The sequence below is a fragment of the Columba livia genome, chromosome 8 (genome assembly GCF_036013475.1).
Source record: "Columba livia isolate bColLiv1 breed racing homer chromosome 8, bColLiv1.pat.W.v2, whole genome shotgun sequence".
Lineage (NCBI taxonomy): Eukaryota > Metazoa > Chordata > Aves > Columbiformes > Columbidae > Columba > Columba livia.
The window spans coordinates 9,057,566-9,083,288 of NC_088609.1; the positions used below are offsets into that span (position 1 = coordinate 9,057,566).

Consider the following 25,723-nt stretch of genomic DNA (forward strand, 5'->3'; position numbering starts at 1 on the left):
TTTATTTTATAGCTTTTGGCAGATACCCAGAGAACTAGCTGAGTCCCTTTTTTTGTTTTCTCCTGTCACAAAAACAAAACCCAACAGCCCTGTGCTGTGCACCACAGATATATAAGCATAAAAGAACAGCCTCTGACACAAAGTGGTGCTCTATTTCTGCAGGAATGCTCCTGAGGACCAGGGACCTGTTGTCATCCCCCTGAGGAGCGGGGTCCGAAGCCCCAGAACATCCCAGGTCCCTGCAGCGATAGGTGGTTTACCCTGGAGAGAATTGGGCTGTGTCTGCAGTGCTGGAGCCAGAGAGAATTCCCAAGGCGTGGCAGAGCCAGGGGATCAACATCCCGTGCCTGAATCCACAGCCATCTCCTCTGTGTTATGGAATTGGAGAACACCCAACAGATGTGAATGACGAACTCGGCACAGGGTGAGTGGTTTTAGGTGATATAACTGGCATTTCTGTATTTGGTTTCCGTGAACTCACATTCCTTCCTTAAATATTGGAATTCTGTGAACAGCACAGCCCACCCTGACTACTAAATGTATACATTGGTGGGGGTTTGTTTGTGGGGGGTTTTTTGTTAATGTATAACTCTTTAGTCAGGGTATTTACCCCAGCTGTGGTTCTAGAGGCTTTTGACTCTTTTGTATATTAAGCAGAGAACTCTGGTTTTCTGTATTTTTTAACTCCACTGATGGAGCCCGGCTGCAGTGTGGGGACTGCAGGTGTTAACAGAGACCAGGCAGTGAAGTGAACTTTTCTCATCTCCATCCATCCTCGGGTACGGTGTGGGGCAGGAGGGTCTCTGCTGACTGGAATTGCTTTGAGAAGTCTCCTGTGTGTATGAAGCACCCCATGCCCACCTAAAGAAATCAGTAATATTTATACATACATGTATAGAGGTACACATGCCTTAGCGCACACCCTCACCACTGCCTCCCCCTTGTCTGAGACTCTCCGGGTGGATCCTGGTGTCTTTCTGCCTGGAGGGAGCCCCAAGCATTTGCGTGTTCTGCCCACTTACCCCTTATGAGCAGGATGAGACGCTGGTCCGTGAGGGTGCTGAACGGTCAGGGTGGGTGTTTTGGGGTGCCCACACCCGGTGCCGATGTGCAGGACGCGTGTTCTGGTTCCAGGAAAGCCACACGGCTTTCCTTCCCATTTACAACAACGAGCAGTGCCGAGCAGTTCTCCTGAGGCAGGTGCGGGCAGATGATGCTCCTGCTCTTCTCCATCTCGCTTTTTCCCAAGAGTCTCTTGAAGATAAAGCTGTGAAGTGTCTGTGGGGGATGTTCCCTTGTGCCGGCTGCTGGAGATGGTTTGTAGCCGTCGGGCTTGTGCAGCCTGTGGAGCCAGCGTGCTGCACGTGACAGATAAGCCAGGTTCTCGCTGAACTCTTCTTGAGCAATTTCTCTAATGTATTAGGCATAAACAATCTTTCTTTCAGAGTCAGGCATGCATGTCTCATTCTAATTATTTTTTTCCCCTCTAACCCGTTTTTGTTCAAGTTGTTGCCACAAGCAGTGGTGATAATGGTCTCCTTCCATTGTTACTATAAAGAGGGGATCTGCTATAATTATTGGTTAAATTGAGTTTTTCTCCATTGAAAATGTTAAAATATGTGTGGATGCATGATAATGGATTCATAGATCTGGCAAATATGTAATTTTCGGGCTGGGTGGAGATGCTCCTTCCATCTCTTGGCCATCCCGCTGCAGCGGGTGTGCAGGATGGGGTCTGGTGAGCTGGGGTACAGGAGAGGAGAGACAGCAGCACAGGAGGGGCTGCATCCCTGTGCACACAGCGCTGCGTGCTCGGTGTCCTCTTGGGACACAGCCGGGTTTCCCAGGCGTTGTCCTTACCCAGCGGCAGACACCTCACCTCTGCCTCCATGCCTGTCCAGAGCACAGCGTTTGCACCACCAAAAACCACCAGAGCAAACGCTACTCTGGCGGTGCTGCCTGCTCTGTGGTGGAGCTGTTACCTGGATAAGGCTGTCCCAGTGCTTCCTGATGTAACAGGATGTAGAACTGTGCTGGTTGCTTGCGGTCAGACAGTGTCCCTGGACAGCTGTGCTGCAGCTGAGCTTGGCTGTACGAGGTGTGGTCATCTCAGACCCGGCCTGATGTGATGCTATCGAGAGCGCTACCAGGTTTCAAATGTGGTTTAGTGTTGTCTGTTTTAAATAAAACTGTCCTTAGAGCTGGGTTAGCTCGCTACCAGCCTGGGCAGGGCTCGTGTTGGGTTCCAGGGCAGCTGGGACCAGACCAGGAAGCATCAGAGAGGGGCTGGTGCTGGTCGGTCTGTCACATCGCTTCTGGGACCAAGCTGCCCAAGCAAGGACAGGCACAAAAGCCAAGGGACACACTGTCATTTGATGGCGTTCATTTATCCTGAGGTGCTGGCTAGGACCTGAAACCCCATTTTTCTCTCTTCAGAGTCCCTTTGTGTCTGATTACAGAAAACGTTAAGAGACTTCTCCTTGGAAACTGAAGTGCTGCTCATTAATTGCCACCGAAATTGCTGTGGAGCAGTGCTGCCCTCACCTCTGCTGCCACAGCATGGGAAGAGAGCAGGAGGTAGCGTAGGTTTGCTGTGTTTACATGGGATGCTGCTGCATGGCCCCAGCTTTAGTGCATGGTCTGCACATCTCTGTGGTCTGCACATCTCCATGGTCTGCACATCATTGCCGTGCTCTGCACGTCACCATGCTCTGCTCTGTTCATCTGGGTCTTTTCCAAAGGTATTTGAAGCTCTTGGCTGAGCCCAAGTAACCTTGAAAGGAGGCTGGAAATCTTTAAAATAACTGAGCACCTGCTTTCAAAGCTAGGTGGATGGGAAATGACTTCAGCTCAGCCAAATGCTTATATGTTTGTCTTCTGATGGAATTAGAGCCTCAGTGTGACCCAAATCTAATCCATGCAAAGCCTCTGTCAAGTGCATTTCAATCTTTTTGGTGAATCTTCTATTTATTTGGAAAAAAAAAAAATCGTCTTGCTCTTGCGTGTCCAACAAGGGGAATCTGTCTGGTCTGTACCTGTGGCTGCTGGGCAGACACATGGAAACACTTCCACGGTGGCTACTTTGCCCTTTAAAAAAAAGAAAAAAATAAAAAGAATTACAAATGATCCTCTCTTTGCCTAGCCCTGTCTTTAATAAAAATCTAATGAAACTATGTCAAAATGGGTGAGTTAGATGTATAATTAAACCTTCCTGTGTAATGTGGGGCACTGCAAGATCAAATGAATTTCCCTTCTGGAAATCTTGCTGAAACCTGTCTGAAAGCTGTCAATATTTTTTAACAAGAAAGACTGAAAGGATGTGGGTTTTTCAAAGAATGGGAAAGTTATAAGCTACTTAGCTCTCTAATATTAGCCCTACAAGAAAGAAAGTGAGTCCGTAAAGCAATATTACTGGTTGTATTGACACCTGAGACCAGGCGATGCCTTTAGCTGCATAGATGCGCTATTTCTGAAGTGGTTTGTTGTAGTTGTTGTTCTGAGCCCTTTGTTTACAAGTTCATTGCCAAGATTTAGTCCTGTAATAGTTTCTGGTTAATAACAAGATGAAGAATGCACTTCATGGGCAAACAATGGATGCCTGATTTTGCCATCTTTATCACATCCTTAAGGACAGAAGAAATGGGTCTGAGGAGCCTCTCACAGAAATTCGGCTCAGGACGACTTTTGAATGTGGGTCTAAACAGATTCCTGACACTGCAAAAGAGCAAAGCAGCTTGTAAAGTGCAGGGCAAAATAAATATTTTTAAAGAATTTCAGCATATTTAACATTTATGTTAAATGTTGATTTATAAGAGACATGTTGATTTATAAGAGACTAATTATTACAATCATTAAAAGACCATGATTATCATTAAAAGGCTATTATCAGAAATGAAATGCTAAAAATAAATATTATATATTTAATGGGATCATACATACTTGATAAAACATATTATACTGCAAAATAAGTTGTCATGTAGCCATGGCAATGACTTTTAAGTTCCCCTTTTTGGTGCCTTAATGTGCTGCTCTGCATGTTCTAGTGTCAGGCCTCGGAACGTGCCCAGCGCTCAGGAGCTCCAACTGAGAATGAGTGTAAAGGGGCAGTTACACACCTAAGTGCAGAGATAAACTGTTTGCCAGTCCAGGACAGTCCCTGGGACCGGGGCTGTTTAAACAGGAGCTGGCAGGTGGGGACGATCGGCAGGTTTTGTCCTCAGGACGCGGTGGCAGCAGCTGATGGCAGCTCATCTCGTGCCAGTTTGTGTTCAGTGGTTTGGTGCCTTGCAGCTTAACTCTAGTATCGAGCTTCCCAGAGTGCCCAGCACAAGGCATTTAAGCTTCAGATGTATGTTCCTGGATCTCACAAACCATAGGTAAAGGTGTTTACTAGGACACAGATTGTCTGCACGTGCCCCCTAACTAAGGAAGTTTTCAGAGTATAATTAAAATGCAAAGGCCAGTATTGATTTCTCAACTGAATTCAAAGCTGGGACAGGTAGGAATGGTTTCATTCTGAGCAATGGGCCTACTCCTGCTTGTCTTTGTTCCGAGTTGGACATCTGAATACAACAACTTTTTTTAAAAAAATTGGAGGCTTTGAAATGTATTTGTGCATTTGAAGTTAATAATATTTTTATAGGTATCCTCTTCCTTTTTCATTTTATGTCTGTCTCCTTTTATTTTGAGTATTTTTCTTTGATTTTTGTGTCAAAGAGCTGATAGGTACAGCATGTCTGATAAAATCCAACTGAGATTAAAATAATTTCTGTTTTGTGGCACAGAAGAGCACAGTTTTTACATATCAGATCTCATAAAAGCAGAGGAGATGTGTGCGTGGTGGGTGCTGAACTCTCGGTTACCCTCTCATTATATCTGCTGGGAGGGAAGTCCATGCTCGAGGGCATTGGAAACCTTCTATTACTGCATTTAAACACCAAGCATTTATTTTGTCACAAACACTTCCCTGACGCTGAGGAGTTGGAGATGGACGTGTCCATGTGAAATTCTTGCCAGCGGTGTGGAATTCCTCAAGAACGCTCCATTTCTGCAGTGGTTTGGTGTTTAAATAGGCATTTTCTTTCATGGATCAGTGTAAATATTGTAGCTTCAGTATCATCAGAGTTGGGAATCCTGTACATTTTAAAGGGACAGAATTTCTTGTCCCACGTATAACATTATAATTAATACCTGATTAGACTTTGATGACTGAGGGCTGCATTCACATGGGACAGTGTGCTCCTCCAGGGCTGAGGGGAGAGAAAAGAAGAGAAAAGCCACCAAGATCTCCTCTTCATCCAGGTTCTGTGCATGGCATGGGCTGTGGTTGTTAAGTCAGGATTACTAGGTCTGAACTTCAGAGATAGGGGAGACAGAGAGTTTTCCAGTGTGTGCACAGGTGAGGGAGGAGCTCAGGTGAGAGGGAAGAAAGTGATAATATTTCGGTTCATTTTGTTTGCTGGCTCTGCTCTGGGTGCAGGCCGTGTGCCGGTGCGGTGCCGCAGTGTTCCAGCGTGCCGCGGTGCCGGTGTCTGGCTCCCCTGCCAGCACAGCCTCCTCACAGGTGATATTGCAATCATCCCATCATTGCCACCATCAGCGCGCCTGGAACTGGCTCTAAGGTGACACCCAAGTCACTCAGAAATGACACAGATGTGTTAGATAGTGACATTCATGTCATCCCCACACAATGCTGATATTAGCATCTAATTATCTTCTAGTCAATTTAACATCAGTCACATCCTGTAGATCACATCTCGTGCCACCTTGATTCGCTGAGTCTCCCAGGCACATTAAATAAGCTCAGATCACCAAGAATTCAGGTGATCAGGGAAGCGTTCAGTAAATCCAACAGGAGCTGTGGGACTGAACTCTGTTTTGAAGGACAGGGCAATCTCTGGATGAACAGGGATGCACATGATGGGGAAATGGGTGGAAAGGAACAGGAGAAGCTTGGGCTCAGAAGAGGGGACAGCAGTGTCAGGGCCATCTGGCTTCCAGAGCCACCCGCACGGGGATGTGGTGTCTGCCAGTACGGGGAGGTGGGTCTGATGATCAGCCCAGGGACCCCACTGCAATCTGCTGCTGGGGCATCACTAATTGCTTATTAGCACCAGCTGTCACCGTGGCTGTCATGGCATCATTGTGTGAGACGGTGGAACTTGGTAGGAGCAGGAGGGTAAGGTGACTGTCACTGTCATTACTGAACACTGATCGTTTCATCCAGACATCTGAGGACATCACTGAGGTTGGTCAAGTAAGAGAAGACAATGAGTGTTGTGTTCCGCAGAAATTCCAACATGAGTCAGATAAATGATTGGCATGAAATGACTTGGCCAATTATGTCGTCCTGAAATCTTCAAATTCTGCTCTCCTGTGAGATGCTCATTGTCTCTGAAAGGGAGAATTTTATTGAATAACACCCAGGTCTCCTGTAAGAGCAAGCACATCACTCTAAACCAACACCACTGTTCTCACTAATAAGCACTCTTGAAGAGCGACTGTGCTGTTAGGGTATCCAGCCACCAGAATGTTTTCCTCTATTTAGTTAGATAACAGTCAACATATTTCAGAAATGATGTCTCTCTCTCAAGAACTATTTGTTGTAAGTGTAAAGTTTTCTGTTTCTCAATTACCCCCTTTTCAGAAAGCATTTCTGATTTTGATTGATCTTCAGTTGTTATTAATGCCTTCCTGGCTGTTTTATCCAGAAATGAGAACTATAAATTCGTATTTCTGAATGTAATAATATTTGTATTACAGGCACATCACAGAAAACAAACCACAATATGAATACATCTTTACATCTCTGTATTATTCAAATGAAGTTTTTGTTTGTTTGTTGTTTTCTTTTTTTTAACGGGCGACCTGTTTGGGGGAAAATTTTATGCATGTTTATTGTGTAGGTAATCAGACTTAAATAGTCTCTTCTTGCTCAGCAGGTAAGGTCACTTAAGGTAATTGCAAAACTTAGTTTTAATGGCATGGTTAGTAATGAATTGCATTGGCTATCAAGAGCAGTTGTCCTCATGTCATCAGTCAGCTGCTTAGATATTCTCAAGGGAAATCTTATCATTATTCACAGAGACAGTGAAACAAACATTAAATTTAATTGGACTACTGAGCACCAGAGCCATAATCTTTATATGACAGTTAATGCTTTCATTACTTATCAATTCACTTATTATGTTACTCTTTCAAAAAGCTAAGCATCTAACAAATAGTAGATCTTTCTCCTCCATATACGTAAAGACAGATAAATGACAAAGAATATGATTGAATAACTATACTGAATATTTCATTTTATATGAATAGTTTTACCAACTCTCAATGGCATCTTTATATATCTTGTTAAATAGGTTTTGCTTTCAAATTTCAAAGAAAGTTTTCATCCATTTTGTGTAGGCCTTATTTCAGCAAAGCCTGTGGAACCTCGTTAGATGTGGGCGGTTCCTGGAGCCCATCCTAGTGCAGAGCATCGGTCAGCACAGCCCCAACCCGCACAGCGGGGTTCACAGTGACTTATTCCAATCAGGGAGGTTCCTGCATGCACGATGGACACCACATATGTGGGCAGTCCTGTCTGTCCAGTGTTCCTGCGTGTGGGAAATCATCATACCCTGCACTGCCCTCCTGCTTGGTTTCCTTGAGTGCACTTCGTTAAGTGCCGGGTTACATGTTTGGAAGAACCGGGTCTGTAAGAAAGGCCAGCACGAAAGTCACAAACGGATATTGAAATTTGATGCTACTTTAATGCGTTTCATGTAGTTTTTTCATGCAGTTGTTTTATGTACCCTGTTTCCCCAAAAATAAGACAGGGTCTTATGCAATTTTTGCTCCAGAAATGCTTACTTTTTTACATGTGTAGCTGCCTAGACACTATTTAAATTGACTTTTTAAAATGAACTGTAACTAGGACTTATTTTTGGAGTAGGGCTTATAATTCCTGAAAATCCTGAAAAATCACGCTACCAGGTAGGTCTTATTTTTGGGGAAACAGGGTAGAACCAAGCTGTAATGGCTGTTCCAAACTAGTGCTATTGAAGTGCTGCTGATAGCTGATTTGTTTAATTATCCAACTCTATCTGATAATGAAAGCATAGCCTCTGGCTGATTAGCGTATATGACACCCGGGAGCAGCTCGTGGGTGCTCGCGGTGTTACTCAGGGTTTACCAGCCATGCGTTATCGCTGCCGTGCGGTTGCAGCAGGTGCCTTCAGTGCAGCCCAGCTTCTTGCTGAGGAAATAACACAGAGTGCTCAAACGTTTCTGTTCGGTATCTAGAGAGAAATTAGTCTTGGCTGCGTTTTCTGCTGCGTATTCAGATGTGCATGATTGATAGATGCAAAAAGAAACAAAAAAATACAATATCTGATCAAGTTGTCTGGCCGGCGCTAAGGGACAGGTAACCAGGGGTAGTCTCTGTTTCCTGCTGGCATCAGGAGAGCTATATCCATAATTCTGCCTTTAATTAAAACCAGGGGTTGTTTAATTTGTTCCCTGCAATGGTGTTGGAGATGTATCCAACAGCAGGCACAGAACATGCCAACTTTCTCCTCATTCAGTAACTCTTGCTATGCACTTCTGCTTCAGGTCTAAAACCAAAACTCTTCAGCAGTCTTAAGGCTTTGCCTTATTTTTAAGTGATTATAGTGCTGATAATATTGCTTCCATGTGGAGTAAGGAGATGCACATTAAAATAGTCAGGTTAAGTGGCGCAATAATTGAACCTGCTAACAGATGTGGGGAAGCCCTTTTTGTAATAATTTCTTTGCTTTGCATAATATTTGAGTCTAAAGCAAACAGGGTTTTTTCACTGTGCTGTTGATGTGTGTGCACTTGACGTGCCATGTTAATAAAGCACAGGAAAATTGAATAATCGGCAGGTTGTCCTCTTAACACAGGGACTCGCCATTACTAGAGTGCGCACAGCAAATGAAGAGTTCAATAATTCATAAACAGTGCTTTGTGCTCGGCGGAAGTGAGGGTAATCCTCCCTTATAATGCAGGATCACCCCAAGCAAAGCCCTTGAGGAGGAACAAACCTTAATAAAACACAAGAGTCTGGAGCCACTGATTCTTTTCCTTTTTTTTTCAGACAGAAAATTACTTTCCAGACTCATTTGATTGTGATGGTTTGCATCGCTCTCTTCACAGAACCACAGAATCCCAGCCTGGCTGGGGTTGCAGGGACCTCTGTATAGATCATCCAGTCCAACCCCTGCTAACGCAGGGTCACCCCAGCAGATCACACAGGGTCACATCCAGGTGGGTTTGAATGTCCTCAGAGAAGAGGGCTCCACACCCAGCTCTCTCGATTTTCTCTTCTCATCAGAAAGATGCTCCAGACCCCTCACCATCTTTGTGTCTCTCTGCTGGACTCTTTCCAGTAATTCCTTGTCCTTCTTAAACTGGGGAGCCCAGAAATGGACCCAGCCCTCCAGATGTGGCCTCACTGGGGCAGAGTAAACAGGAGGACAACCTCCCTGACCTGCTGGTCGCACTTTTCCTAATGGACCCCTTTTTGGCCACGTGGCAGGTTGGTTGCTGTTTCCATCTTCCCCATCACTGTCTGTAGATGCTGAAATGCACAAACATCTTAGTTAAATCACTCTCTCAGTGCAGGATCCAATGTGTTTCTGTCATTTTTAATACAGCACCCAATTTACAATCTTCGGCACGCTGATGAAGCAGTAAAACAATAACAAATTACCAAGCTCATTTATTTTGTTGCATAGTTTGTTTTGTAATTATGGGGTGATGGTGGCTACGGAGAGACAGGGTGGCTCTCGGGGTTTGTCAGGTGTCTGTCTGTCTTAGGAGCGGTGACATTGGGTGTCCAGTCAACTAAGGAGGAAATGGCAAAGCCACTCGGGTGTCCCTGGGTGGAAGGGCTGGCCGTGGGTTTTGTTTGTGTTGCTTTTGGTGAACCACCCTGATCATGGAGCTGGTACCAACCAGGCCATGGGCCCGGGTGGCCCCGCAGGGACAGCAGCTCTGGTGGCTCTGCTGGCCTGGCCCCCGCAGCGAAGATTTAAACTGTTTTTTAAATTGTTACTGTTAATACAACTAGGATGCTTACAGCAGGGTAGCTGATGTATGTTTTGTCCTACAAAAATGGTGCTTGGTGCTACCAACGCCGCATGGCTGATCAGTGCTACGCTTGTGCATTGGCTTTTAATCTGCAGAATTTAAACGTGCCTCTTAATTGTGTGTAAGATTTATGAATGCAGGGTTAAACTGCACGTCTGGGAGGGGTTTTTAAACTAACAAAATGTAAATTGCAGAGCTTTTCTGAAGTTTACAAAATACTGATCTATAGCTCCACTGGAAAACCAGCCAAGCTTGTGGTACTAATCATCTGGCTGGGTGGGGTACTGGGGGAAAACAGTCCAAATTAACAGTTAATGTAGATTACTTAATGCATAAACCTTCCTAGGCAGAACAGATGTGGCTTTTCTTTGGCTTAGTCAGCTGCATTTTGGTGTGTTTCAGGGAGCTTGGGGTTTGCTGGACAGCTGAATCCGAAGGCAGCTGCTCCCCACACCGTGCACTGCTCTTCTGCAGCATCTCTGTCCACACCTCTGGTGCCTGTGAGGCAAAAGGAGGTGGAAAGCTGCCAGCTTAATGTAGTTTGGAAGAGAATTAAGTTTCAGGCAACCGGGGGAATTTTCCTTCTGAATTGCAGTGTCCACATGAAGATGCAATGAGGTCTAAGCAATCTGTTCTGGATTCACAACTCTGTTAATTTAGGTTTGCCTTTGCCGAGTGCCTTCTGGTGATGAGCACATTGATGTGGGGAGGTGTTGCGTTTGCTCTTCTGTCCACAGGGCGTTTGCTGCCTGAAAAGGTTTCCGCCGCTTAATGTGGCTGTCGGGGATAACTGTGTGTGATTGCGCTGCTCGGGTTCCCGCTCTGCGTGGCGATGCCTTTCCAGAGCTGTTTGAGGGCAGCACCTCCAACAGGGCATCGCTGGTTTTAAGGGATGCTAAAGGTTGTGTGGTTAAACACTTGCCACATCCTGTATTTTGCCAGTGATAACTGAGACTGTAAAGAAAGCACGAGCAATACCTGCATTAATCAGCAAAGGAATTCTCTCTGTCTGGGCTAATATTGATTTGTTTTTTTCTTCTCTTTTTGCAAGTCCTGGCTAATGAATTTCCTGGCAAGGGTGCTTGCCAAAAGCAGAAAATTTTGGTGAAATGTTGTAGAATTTTGATGGCGTATACAATGAGGGTCTAGATCCCAGAGTATATTTGCTAGAATGCAATTCTGAAGTTCATCTTGCCAAGAAAAATATGAACTATTCTCTGAGTTGCTTGCAAATAGGCAGCAGACAACATTACTTCCAGGATGTATTCAGTCCATGGCTTAAAACTCCAGAAAAGAGAACTGTGGTCTCTGAGGCAAAAGCTGTTGAATAGTCAGGGTAGTTGTTTGCCATATTTTATTTACCTAGCCCCCAACGTACTTTATGACCTCTTAGCATTTCACAACTGAAGGCAGCTCAGGAGCTTCTGCTGTAACACTTGGAGAGGGCTGGTGGGGTCACCCACCGTCTCCGGATGGGACAGTGAAGCCATGGAGCTGCAGCTGGAGGCAGACATGGCCAGGGCTGGATGAGCCTCTCTTGCGTTTGTTGTCAGCCCAGTTATTTTAATTCCAAGCTAATTTTTTATATTGTCAGACTCAATATCATCAGTGTCACTACCACGCCTATCTGCAGCGAGGCCATCGCCACTGCTGACACCGTGGTCACGGTGTCACTGCTGATAATTTAAGTCTGACATTAGAAAGATTAATTTACTATGAAAATGACCCTCAGGAGACTAGTTCAGACACAGGATGAATCATCTTTGAAAAATTGAATGTCTCATTGTTTCAGAAGTTCTAATTAACTTTTTTTAACCATTAAAAGTAGTGGGTTCTCTGTTTGGGACCTGTGAGGCTGGAAATCAGGAGAAATTAAACCTAACTCATATTTTAAACCTGTAACTGCTAGGTTTTCTGATAACTTATCTGCTTTTCTCATTTTCCTCATTGTTTCTTCTGATGACATGTTTCATCCAATATTCTATAAAATATGATGATAAAAACCTCTCAAGATGTGGAGACTATACTAAGACACAGCAGTGACTCTAACTAGTAAATTTCTGCCACCAAATTATTTTTATCTTACTATTTTGGCCTGTTTTCTGTGCCCTAGCAGCTTCTTACTTTAGGAAATGTTGTGTGTCTCTGCTTGCACATGGAAGGTGCAGGAAGAGGAGACAGAGGAGATGGCACAACCAGCAGCATGAATTCTGTATCTGCTAGCAGGAGATGAAAAGGAGAAATGTGTTTCCCTTTATTTTCTTGAATCCTGTTTGTGAAGTGGGGCCATGCAATGCCTCTAAAACACCATTCATTACATATTTCCAGCAGGAGGCTTTGGGTGCTCACAGTGACTCTGCAGACGAGCTCGGGGCTTCTCTGCAGAAACTTGCACTGCATCCCTGGCTCTGCGCTGCTCCCTGTCCGAACCAGCATCTGACCATCAGTGATGGATCCTGAGTGAGCTCTCCAGAGCAGTGGTATAACTGTAAAACCCCACACATTTCCCACACGCTCTCCTCTCTGCGTTCTCCTCGGATCGCAAAGCAGGAGCCCAGCCCAGCGCAATCTGCATGTTCCTGCAAGGTTGCTGAGGACTTTCCTAACACGGGCTGCTGGGTTTGGGTCACGAGAGCTAAGGTTGGTTTTGCAAATCCTGTTGTCCTCTGTGAATTGCCTTGTTTGTTCAGACAATAATTGAAAACAGTAGTTTCTGGGTTCAGAAGGTTCTAGAAGCAGGTTGCTTTCCTTGGGAGGTCTCTAAGATGGAATCCAAGGTTTGAGAATGGCCACTGGGATGGGGCTGTGCCCGACCAGTGTTACTGGTGTGTCTGCTGCCCAGTTGCTCTAGGATGTACAACTGAAGGATGCTCTGAGTGTGCCCTCTCCAGGACTGGCCTCCCTGCCTTGCCCTGGCGCTGCGGCACAGCTGCGGTTCCCACCTCAGCTCCTGCTCTCCCATCTGTGCTGACCAGCAATCTGGGGCATCCCTGGGATTCATGTTTCATTTAGTTTGAAAAAGCTCTGTCTTGAATGTGTATGGTTGAAAGCTTCTTGATGGCTCTTGCTTGGAAACTTGGCACTGATGAAGTTGGAGGACAGACAACTCATGCATTAGATTCTGTAGAACAGCTTTCTTGATTGAAAAGAAAAAAACCACCAAACCGAACCAAAAGCCCATATTCACAAAAAAACATTTGGTAGCATGTGTCAAATCCATCTGCACATGTAAAACGTGAAAGGGAGGTGGAAACTGTTATTATTATAAAATGTAAATGACAAAATTCTGTAATGGATGGGAGACTAAAATGACCTTGTTTCAGCAATAACCAACCGTACGATTCCCAGTGTGTGCAATAAATACATCTCATTCTGGCCAAGGTTTGTGCCACCCTGTGCCCAGCGCTGGGCCTGCTCATGTCCACCGCTCTGGATGGGCATGTTAAATAAAGGCAGACATTTCTTGTCACTCAGAGATTTAGAAGATGACAAGCTCCTAAGGATGCAGCCAGGTGCCCACTAGGGTTTTCTTAAGGCTTAATTTTTCTGGGAATATGCTTAATTCTGCACTGGGAGCCAGGGAGGGACCAGCCCTGCCCAGGGATGGATGAGAGCTGGGGGAAGGTGCTTGATGGGGTCTGTAGAGTTTTCTCATGGGCTTTGTGTCTTTGTGTCACTGCCCACCAGACTGGGAAAGCTGTTGTAGGAGTTCTTCGATCTTGGTGCCCTTTTCCATTTCTCACTGTCACAAGAGATGCTCCCGTGGGGAGCGTGGGAACCGGCACCACGCCGCAGCAACACAGCAGTGTTAGTGGACAATGTGATCAGTGAACGAGCAAATTAACACCTTGGGCATTGTGATGAGCTCTCCGCAGCTCTGTTAAAGAGATCAGCTCTGTGACAGCGTGTCTATCAGTGCCAGGGAGACGCTAATTCACTGACACTGGGACAGCAGCCCCGAGGCAGGCAGAGGCTGGTTCACTGCTGGGCTCCAGCAGCATGTGGAGCACACTGCTGGGCTGTGCTGGTGCTGCTGGGATGGGCAAGAGCCTGGCTGGGTACTGCGGTGCTGAATGTATCTTCCGAAAATGCCTCTGGGGACCTGCCCGGGTGCTGTCCTACAGCCATGGCTCCAGCATTCCAGTCAGCATTCCCGCAAGGGAAGGGCACCAGCACTTGCTCAGTCTAGGGTTGGGATTTTACCACTTTCCTTTCAAAACTGTATTGGCTGCTGCCAGCTAGCTGGAACGTGCAAAATCCAGTGCCTGTTCTGGTGGATGCTGCCTGCACAGCAAGCATCGGGTGATGCTGGGCCACCTGCAACATGTCACTTGTCCTGTGCACCACCGGGATGGAGCAGGGAGGATCACCTGGAGACGAGGAGCACAACAATGGTGACATGAGGTGCAAGTCCCTGCCCTTGGTGTCTCTGTGGCTCTGCAGCCCTATGTGTCTCCTCAGCTCTGACCTCAGGGATGGGCACAGTGTGACCAGGGGGACAGGCACGGTGTGACCCATGGGACAGGCACAGAGTGAGCTGTTTTAACCAGCTTGATTTGCCTCTGTGTAATGGAAAGAAGATAGCTTCAATTAAGAGACTGATTAGTAAGCTCTTTAATGACTTTCAATAGTTTTAGTCCTTACTGGTGATACAGGATGCTGAATCTTGGGAGCTGGGATTAAAATATTATGTAAAATCTGAACCCCGCCACAGTTGTTTGCACACAGCGAATGTGCTACTTGTCTGCTTCCTTTCTGGGTGGTGTGGAGAGTTGCCAGGTATTTGCTGCACATGATCTTAAAATCTGAAATTGGCAGAAGGGTTTTGGAAGGTGTGATGCCCCCACTCACCTGTGGGAGAGGGCAGAATGTTCCCTTGGCCTCCTGCAGCTCTTCACTGGGGGACTTGTTCTGATGAACCTCAGGGATCAAAGGCATCAGATCCCTGGGCAGGAATTTAAGTAAAGCATTAAGACTAATAACTGGGTTTTTGTTTGTTTCTTGAAGCATCTCTAGTTCAGAAGTTTACAACAGCAAAGACAATGTTGTAAAATCTCATGTTAGCAGGTGTGTTTCAAAGGATATATTACAGACAGCCTTTTAGATATCTGGTGTGCACACTCTTTTATTAATACCCATAACTTATGCATACAATACGTGCTACTTAGGTTAAGAGGGTAAATGGCACAACTCCGTGGCTGTTGCATTTATTGTGCACCCCTGTTGTTTTTGCTCACATCACCCCATTACTCTGCCCTGTCTGGACTGTCCGTGGTGTTTGCAGACAGCTTAGAGCTGCCCCAGCGGCCGGAGCTGCTGTGAGCCGTGACCGCACAGACCCAGCAACCAGCCCCAGGACACTCGTCATCCTCTGCCGTGCACAGAGGCTGTTAAAACGGAGCCAGTTTCACCGGGAGGGGGTCATGGGTTGGGTTTTGTGATGCTGGTGGAAGGGCAGTCTGTTGAAGAATGTTACTGGAGATATTTGTCAGAAATGTCTCGGTTTTGCAGAGCACCGACATGCCGACAGCTCTGTGGCGCCAACAGCCACGTGCTGGGGCAGCTGAATTCTTTCGATTAATTTTTACTTTTCTGCAGCCCAATTTTTTCAAACTTTGCCTGTTTCCCATTTTTCATATAAACGATGTTGTGAGCAGAAAAGTTTTAACAGAAAATTTCCAAAAAATGCAGAATGTGGGGACAAAGCACTAATATTTTGATATCTTGCAGTGCTGTTCTGTTGTTTGTTTGTTGTGTTTTTTTTGTCATTTTTTGTTGTTTGCTTGTTTTTGTTTGGTTTTTTGTTTGTTTTTGTTTGTTTGGGTTTTTGTGTGTTTTTGTTTTGTTTTCTTTTGTTTTTTTTCAGGAGCTGACCATGTGCACAGCAAAGCACAGACTGGTGGATGGAAAAGAAGGCGAGTAATCTGGACTGTGGTTCTGTCAATATTTGCATCAAAATTCTTCCTGGGTTTCCCTGCCCGCTGTGCCCCAGCCTTGTTTCTCCATCGGCAAAAGCAATCGTTACTGCTGTTCTCTCCCTGCTCATAAAGAGTCTTTCCTGACTCGCTCAGGCTGGGATAAACGCAGTGATAAAACCCATGAGTCGTTATTAGGAGGGAGGATGACACAGTCTGTGTCCCAGGGATTGTGCAATCAAATACTGTGATGCGAGAACGCTGCCATGCAGACATGCTAGAAAGCCCCAGTTACCAACCTGCTTTCTGGGGAATTTTACTGCCTGGTCCTTCCCCTCAACACCTTTCTGTGTGCTTATTTTTGTGTTTCTCTGAGCAAGTCCTGGCAAGTACCACGAAAGCTTTTGTCCCTTGCAGTGAAATAATGGAAGTTTTTTTTCATTGCACTATTTTATGAGAGCATAAAATTTCATGACATTTATGGAAGTTTGTGTCATGAAGCAGGTGGCTTGTTAGCCTTTATTTTATTTTACTAGGCTCATTTGTACACATGTAATATTAAATCTTTGTCATAAGTTTGTGAATTGTGCCAGGAGATTGCCTGATATTGCTGCCTGAGGAACCTGAGGAATCTTTGCAGTGGGGATGAAGCAAGCAGGTGTATTTATCTAGGCTGGATTTCGCTGTGGTGTTTAAAAGCTCCATATCAAATGGGAGTGGTAGGACATAAGGAAGGAGAGAAACCGTGAGGCCAGATTGGCAATTTGCCACAGACGGCTTGCAAATAAACCGAGCCAGCTCGTTTATCGTCTCTCCCCAATCTAGTCTTGTGTCACCTAATGACAGGCATGCTGCAAGCCCGGACTAAGAGGGGACAGTATTCCTGTGGAGTCTGTCTGGTACCTGGCCTAAGGCTGTCTGGTGGCACCAGGGAAACAAGGAGGAGCAGCTGGGGTGGCCGGACAGCCAGGACTGTGCATGGCTTGCCAGCCCTGGTGTCCCCGTGCTGCTGATAACACCTGACCCTGCGCTTCCCTGCAGCTGCTGTTCAGCATGTGCCAGCAAAGGCCTTTCTAAAGACGCTCTGCCTTCACCAGCCAGAGGGATGTTTAAAGTTCTGGGATGAAAAGCATGGTTTCTGGTTTATGCAGAAAAGGGTGGTCAAGTCACTTTTTGCCCTGATCAGATGGTTTCTGTGTGTGTCCTGCATTAACTTGAAACCTGTGGTTATCCCCCTGTACTTATGGGCACCTGCTTTAGGTGCTCACCAGTGTTAGTAGCCGATGAAATCTCATTCCCTGGGAAATGTCCCGTCTTTTGCACGATCCCCCTTCTCTAGCATGTTTAACGCTAATCCATTAATGGCATCCCTGGCTGTATTCCCAGCAGATCCCTCTCCAAGGCAGGAACACGTGACAAGCTTGTCACCTCCAGCCCTCCTGGAAGTGTCCCCTGCTCACGACAGGTCCAGCACACGTGCCAGCATGATCTTCTTTGCTGGCATCTTCTCCAGCACAGCTGGTTAACTCTTCTCTTGGTACCACCTCGCTGCTCCATGCTGCACATGAGCTGGATGCTGTTTTCTGTCACCATTCCAGCCCTGACCTGAGTGTCACCTGGTGCCACAGAGAGCTGGGGCTGGTAGGGCTGGCCCAGAGAATACTAAGGTGCACACACTCGACATCAGTGCTGTGGTACTTAAAAAGGGCCAAGGTCAAACATGGGGTCAGAGCCATATTTTTCCTGGGCAACAAGCTGCTGGCTATTACCTGGGTGTTGAATGTTTCACCTGAGTGCTGTTGAAACACTTAAACAGCAGTAGAGTGACATGAGGCATCATTTTGCCTGGAGATATTAATGTCAGGTTGCGAGTGACTTCAGGTCTTCATTAGAACTTCAGTCTTTCCTATAAATGATGACAATTAATAACATCTACAGCTTCTGTTTCACTCTCAGGTAGGAGCTGTGTCTATTTGTTCCAACACCAGAACTCACCTATTCATTGATTACTAAAATACATTATTCCTCCCTGCAAATCTTGCCTCCTTTTTCATCCTTTTGCCAGCACTGTTGCCACAGCAGCGCTCCCAAGGCTGTTTGCAGTGAATGTGCAGATGCACTAGACCATGTTGTTGTGGGCTGGGTGCTGAAGGACCCACTGGTTCTTACAGCTCCCCTCTATCTGGGATTGTCCTTTGAACAATGGCAAGGCTGGCGGTAATGCTTACGTTTCATATTTAGTGGTAGCACTGCTTGCACCAGGAGTCCAGCCGAAATCTTTTGAAAGGAATAGGTATTTGGAGGGCTTCAATTTCTAAAAAAAAAAAAAACCCAAACCAAAACCAAAAAAACCCCAAAATCAAACAAAACCCCAGACAAAACCCCAAAACAAACCAACAAACAAAAACTGAGAAATAACATTGTGAAAAAGTTGCAAGGTGACCGCAGAAAGCAGTCGGTTATTTTTGGAAACCTTGACCAGCAGCAGTATTTTGGCTCATTAGGCCATCTCATTTTACACAGATCAGTGCTGTATCCAGCAGCCAGTGTGTGCTTTGATCACTTAGAATTAAGTCAATACACAAATGTGTAGAAAACTCAGCCAAGGGGAAAAATCAGTCCTTATACCAACCGTAAGAAGGTGTTGACTTATTTATTTGTATTGTCGTTCAAAGAACATTGCCACAATCACATTTAAAGTGTTAAATAGATTGTGGTTGAAAATTACATTTTAGGCAGCTGAGGCAAGTTTTCTGTTAAAAAAACAAACACAGCAAAGAAGCTCTGGGAGAAGGAGCCACGGGAAAGTAGTAAATCTGCAAACCAGAGGGATAAAGCGCACTGTCCAAAATATCTTGTTAGAGATTTATGGTGAGCAATAGTTAAGCACTAATGAAACAAGGCACTCAGTCTTTAGCCGACTTCACTTGTATTTAATGATTCTCATCGGACTGCAAGATGAGACCTTAATGATCGTAGTGGGTAGCTAAGAATCCGCTGCAGTAATGCATCCTCAAGGCTCTGTCTGTGGGGGCCTGGAGGGAAAGGTTGTGCTGCCATGGGGGGTCTGGATGGAGGTGAAGCTCATGACGACCCACTGTCATGGTTCAGCTGTGGTGCTGGGCACAAACTGCAGCTGCTGGCAGAACCGCAAACCGGGAACCACCGTATCCTGGCTGGATGTTGTTAAACCGCAGCTGTTTCACGACAGCAAGATTTAATCCAGGAGCTGTGTATAAGATAGCAAAAGGTTGTTTCAGTTACATTTTAATATGTGAGGCTCTTCTCTTTTGACAAGCGTAACTCCCTGTTTGCAGATGTGTAATGTGGATATAGTAATATCTGGAAATGTGTTTTGAGTAAATGATTATTTTCAAGGATCAGAGGAAGAAAGCAAACCTTCAGTCATGTTTAGGATTTCAGTTTCACCAGTCAAAGCTTCTCTTCTGCTGAAACATCATAAACAATCTTTTCAAGTGCAGAAGGACCTGTCAAGAGACATCTGTAAAGATGGAAAGTACCAAGTGGAACGGCTCATGCTGACTGTCCCTCAGGCTGATCTTGTTAAAGGCAGTACTGACGTACGTATTACAGCTTTTTTATGGAGAGGGTTTTTTTGTAATTGTTACATCAACACCTACGATCATTATAGCAGAAAAGAGACCCAGAAGAATTGATTTCCTCTGCAGGTCTTGAGTCTCCTTGTTCAGAGCACTTACCACTGTGTATTTTCCGAGCCTCTCTCATGCTGGATCCTGCAGGCAGCATCTGCGACCAGAGCTGGGTGTGTGGGCAAGAGCTCTGCTGGTTGGCAGCCAGGGTGAGCATTCCCTCCCTTCTTAAAGACAACGTTACAGGGAAGACCAAAGTTATATTTTTCAGTAGGGAAATGGGATGATGAGGCAATAAAAGTGGTGAAGAGACCTGTTACAATTCGTGACATAGCGTGTACATGGAATAACCTTATGTAAACACGCCAAAGGTGGTTGTTGGGAGCAGAGGCTGAAGGTCAAGAATATACTTCAAGTCCTTCAGCTACCCAGGGGTAAAGACCTGAGTCCTGTCCAGCCCTCCGGGCCAAAGTGAAAGTGCCTTCCCGTGGTGATGTGAGTGGGCTCTGGTGGCAGCCCAGCTCTGCAGTGACAGCCGGACCTGGGTCAAAGCAGCGTGCTAGGGACAGCTGGAGGGGACAACATGGGGTGACACGGGACAGGAAGTGTCAGAAAGCAGGGGAAGGCAACAGCCTATCTGGTCATTAGCTTTGTAATTGTTCAAAAACCATTATTTTCTTTGGGCAAAATTACAAGTATTATTTTAACAAACGAATGGCAGCCTGATAATTCAGTTTTGATTTGCTCTGGCAAGAGCATTTATCAGGACAAGTTAGCAGTGGGGAGCTCTGGAAACACGTGTGCCCGTGTGCAGAGGGACTGGGTCCATGCTCACGCCTGCATACGAGGTGGTGAGTTCTGTGCAGGTCCTGCGATCACAGCGCCATGTGTCCCCGCAGGGTCTCACCGGCCTGGGGACAGAGCAGCTGGAGGGTCTCTGTGCCCGTCCTGGTCCCCAGGAAGGAGCCCCGGCTCTGGAGGAGGATGCTGTGCAAGCTCTGCAGCTCCATCCTCTTTTTACTTGTTTATCTGGTCAGTGCCAGCCTGTTTTGTGGGCAGCTTGTGCTTGTCTCAAGGTATTTGGAGTTGATAATCTGATCAGTGCCAGGCCATTCTTGGCTCCTCTGTCCACCTGCTGACTCCCTTGTGCTACCCTTCTGGTGCTCTGTCCATCTGTTAAGAATTTACTTACAAAATGCATTAAAGTAAATCACTATGATTTTATGTGCATAGGGATCCTGTTTCCAGCATTTCAAAAATCCTAATAAATAACTGTGTCTGTTAGTAACAGTATCATAAGGTCTGGACTGTCCGTGAGTGATTTAAAGGGAGTGCCATGATGCTTAGAAAACAGCCTTTTAACATTCAAATTTTTTGGTTTTCAGAATTCATTTTATACTTTGTTGTGGGGTAATACAGGTTTTCAGACCAGGTGCATGTGCTGAATACTATTATCAAAGAAATATATTCAGTTACAGAGCACATCAACAGCTCCCGTCAGATTATTGCCTGCCTGTGATGATCACAGCTGAGAAGTGATTCAATGGATCCAGATATATTCTAGTTTCTGGGCTGGTTTTGCATGAGATGACCCTGCAGGATGGCAGACCCTCTCCATCCCTGTCTGGGAAGCCTGGACAGCCCAATGACACCAGCCAGCACCAGCCAGCAGGGCCATGGACCTGCCTGTGCGGGGATGGAGAGGATGGAGGGGCAGGTGCTGCCCAGACCTTCTCCTGACCTTCCACAGGGCTCCCTGAGCCATGGGAGCAGCATGGGTGATGCCGTTTTATCTGCTTGTTTAACGCTTGCGAGCTGTAATTTGTTTAAATGAAGCCTTTATCTGTAACACATCAGTTATAGGGAGAGAAGAGTAGCTTGGCTGATGCAGGGATTAAAATCTTGTAACGTTACGTCCCAGATAGTGAGTAATTTGATATAAAAAGATTCTAATGCATTCAGCAAAGCCAAACACAGCAGGTCCTGAACAAACTCCAGAGGATACCAAGGCCACCAAGCTAAAATATAGGTCAATGTTTTCAAATTTAGTGTAAGTTCTTTTTGTCTAATTAATCTATATCTACCAATATGTTAATGAGAGGGAGACATGGAAAGCTTACTGACACTGAAAGGTCTCCAAGGCTGAAAGAAAACAGTCCCAGCTTGTGGCTAATTACTATTTGCCTTAAAATTTGTACTCTGAAAGATAAGCTAACATGGTGTTTATTTGACCTGTGCACCAGACTCTTTTTCCAAATACTATTCTTTAAACTGCAATTAAAATGATGGAAAAAAAAGAAGAAAATGCTGCTGAAAACACAGCAGCACAACAATGCAGGAAGGTGACGAACATGGCTTGAAATCACAGTAGTTGCTGCATCAGGATGCTCATCACCCTTGTCTGTGGCCATGCAAGATGTGGGCTGAGCTTCCAGCCTGGTGAGTTTTCCTCACGCGTCTCATGGCATCTGCTGATTTCTTCCTGAGAACCCGAGCCTGGAGGCACGTTGCTAAAGCACAGTCTTAGCTTTACTGTAAGAGGTGCCTGTGTTGTGTTTTCCAGGGACCTGGGGCTGCTGTGTCCATCCCCAGGGTGGTATGTCTATCCCCAGGGTGGTGTGTCCATCCCCAGGGTGGTGTGTCCAACCCCAGGGTGGTGTGTCCATCATCCCCAGGCTGGGCACACATGGAGCAGCATCTCCTAGACCAGAAGTCACAGTCCCACTGCTGGCGCATCCCCCAGTATGTGGGACTTCACCAAGCGCTGCTGGTACCTGTACTCATTACAGCCTCTGCATCCCCACCAAGGTGAGCTGCGATCCTTGGGTAGCTGCTAGGATATCTGATTTATGCAGGAGACTGTCATAAACTTACGGCAGTTATTTCTGTAGCTAATGGGAATGTACAAATTCAGATAACATATGTTACTAATGATAAGGAAAACCTCTGATAAGAACACCCACCACCACTGAACCCTGCTGTGCTGCTGCAGCGCTGCTGCCCTGGCTGTCAGAACCTCTCCGAAAGGTGAGTTTGTGGAACAGCCCTGGGCTCCCAACCCTGCGGATCCCTTGACCTCACCTTGCTCTTCACCAGTGGTTCAGTGGGTTGTGCCTGTCTACAGTGACTCAGTTTAACGCACGATGAGGCAGAGAAGAGGATCTTTCCAGTTTACATTGCATTGTGTCTTTGGGAAACAAATAGAACAACGTGATGCCCGGCTAAAACTCCTGGCAATGGCAGCTGATCCCTTTGGGAGCAACTGGAGCCCAAAGGGACTTTGGTCACTTGTCGATGCTTTTGAATCACGCAGCTTTTTTCCTTCCCTCCTCACAGCTTCATAACTGATTCACAATCCCGGTCTTCTGAACAGGATTAAGACAGGGCTGAATCTGTTGCTGAGCAAATGGCTCTTTTTGCGGTATTTCTATTAGGCTGGGCAGAAAGTATCACTGACTTGCTTAAAAAGAGGTTTGTATTTCATATAATAGAGGACGTGCATCCTGATGTGTGTGCTGTTTATAATGCATTGGTAGAGTTTGTCATAGGAACATCCAGATCTCTTAAACTAAATTTAACTTTAAAGCAATGCTAATTCGAGGGGAAAAAACAGTGTGCATCATCTGTCGTCAATTTGATAGTCTGTGATATGTGTAACCAATTGTTCTTATTTACATTAATTTGCATTGTGAAAAGCAATTTTACAGTTTCAGTCAGACTTAATAGGCAATTTGCAGCTCACTGCCTAATGGCGTAGTTACTTAAGCCTGCCCCCGGGGTGCTTTCTAGCCCTGATATGAGACTAAACCTTTTAAATGTTCAATTGAACATCTTAAAAAGTCAAAAAGTCTTTTGCTGTTAGACCCGGTTCATACTTGCCTTGTCATATTCAATATTGTTGCTACAGATGCCCTTTGATTCAGATATATTTTGCCCTAGACCACAGAAATGGTGATTTGACTCTACTTAACCTCTTGGCATAAGTGGCTCCCCCAGCCAAAGGCACTTTGCTGAGGGAAGGTGAGGGTGGAATGTCCTGCCAGCCTTGCACTGGCATTTGTGGTTCAGCAGATCTGCTACCTGCAGTTAATGACTGACTTTTCACCAAGGCATCTCATCTTAATGACGTGTTTCCACATTTACGAATGCATGAACGTCTCTGGTAGCTGTGGTAAAAGCTAATTTTACAAGAATACTGAATGAAAGGCCTTAATTCACAACAATTTCACTTTGGGTTGAATGTATTAGAGACAAACTGAAAACCAAAATAACCTTCATTTGGATGATGCTGCACAGCTATTGTGATTTTTGGCACATGCATTAGATGCAGAATTCAATGTACGTGAGACTGAAGCAGGTCACTGGTGGTGGGGTGAGCAGTGACCATTTCTGGCCTTTGTACCAATGGGTCATGTGCAAGTGTCAAGCGGGAGTGAGTTTTGTAAGAATGACACAAAAATGTTGTGTTGTTGGGTCGTCCTTTTACTAATGATTAATGAAGATAAGAGATTTGGGATACTCACACATTTACCTGAAGACATTGACAAGTTTGCAATCACAATGAATAACCCTTGCTGTTGTTGTAGTTTGACATTCCACAGTGCTCGTTTCCAACATGCTTCCAGATGTTGAGATATTTGTTTGTAACCCATGCTGATATCACATAGATAGATGCACATCACAGCAGATTATGAAAATGTGCGAATGTTATTGGATTTCTGTCCTCTCTAATATGATAAAGCAAATACGAGGTTTGCTAAATGCCATTTTCTCGGGAGGAATATTGTGCTGTGCTTAACTAATGTAATACCAGCATCCTTCTTCTTTAGGAATCTGCTTTATTTTTGCAAGAGGGTTTTACTTCAAAAGATGTTGCAACTCACTCACAGCAGTGTACAAGAGAGATTCCACAAATCGCTCCGGCTGTGTGCTGCTTGGCATATCTTGCATTTGCAGCATTGTGCAGAGCGTGGAAAGATAGTCAGGGGGACTTACGTATCACATCACCCCATGTCAGAATGCAAAAAGTCCTTTATCTACAATGGGCTCAAAGTATTAGAGGCTGTGAATACCCCAACCAGTTTAGCAAAAAGCAGCTCAAGTAAAACCAGGATTTTGTAGTGTTTTTCAGCCAGACCTGGCTAGTTTGAAGCCATCGGAGTTTTGTTGTACATGCAGGTGATGTAGGTAGCCTGAGCAGTCTGGTACTGTCTTTATTTGTACTTCAGAGTATCAGGGATCTAACCTGTTTTCAGTTTTGTTTCTTTGTTTGTTGTTTTTTTTTTTTAATGACCTGTGCTGTTTTCTCACTGCTACGTAATTAAAAACCACAAAAGTTCAGAAATCAAAGTGTGAGAGGCTGAAGACAGCCTTTAAAATGGGAGGTGCGGGACATTTTTACAGCTCTAGCACAAATCTTTGCTGCTCTTCACTTGCAACACGTCTAATATTTTCAGCTTTTTCTGACAAGGAGTGACAGTTGCGACTGTACACAGTGTGATCCATGCTCTATGGTGGTGGACCTGGGGCAGGAGGAAGGCTGGGGCTCCTCTCCCTCCACCTACGCCCCATCAGTCAGCTGGGGTTTGTGTTTCAAAGTCTATATTCTCCAAAATGCACAGGTAATGTTTAAGGATTTTGGTTTAGTTGAGTTCTCTTACCTTTAAATCAATGACTGATGAGAACAATTTCTGTTTTGCTGCAGCAGAGTCCAGACACAAGTTGGTTTTTTGTTGTTTCTTGAAGTTTAATAAACAGCAGCCTGCAGATACAGGGCGGTACTTGACAAACCAGTGCTGCTGTGATGATGTGAAGATGATGAGCTGCGTCCAACCCTTCTGGTAACGGACACCGGTCTGTTCATCTCGCATTGATTTTTGCAAGATGGGTTTTATCAGCCGGGCTGCACACCCCCTGGGTTCGTGTGAATAGTGTGTGCATTCATTAAAGCGCAGAGAACTCAGGAAAGATATCAGTCCGTTAATCACTCGCACATACAGTGACCTTCACGCCTCTGTCTCGAAGTGACCAGCCCCATCAGCCCAAATGGCAACGCCAGAACATGTTCCCAGCCCCGGCACGGAGTGGGACACGGCATCACAGGAT

General features: G+C 45.5%; 1 long non-coding RNA gene across 3 annotated transcripts in view; it reads left to right on the forward strand.

Moving 5' to 3' along the window:
* The window catches only part of LOC110363684 (uncharacterized), a 58,425-nt gene that overhangs the window by 8,411 nt on the left and 24,291 nt on the right, over positions 1-25,723 (forward strand). For all 3 annotated transcript variants that reach the window (XR_010474249.1, XR_010474250.1, XR_010474251.1), the window contains exon 2: positions 163-424. This is a non-coding gene — a long non-coding RNA (uncharacterized LOC110363684). The remainder of the gene's footprint in view (positions 1-162; positions 425-25,723) is intronic.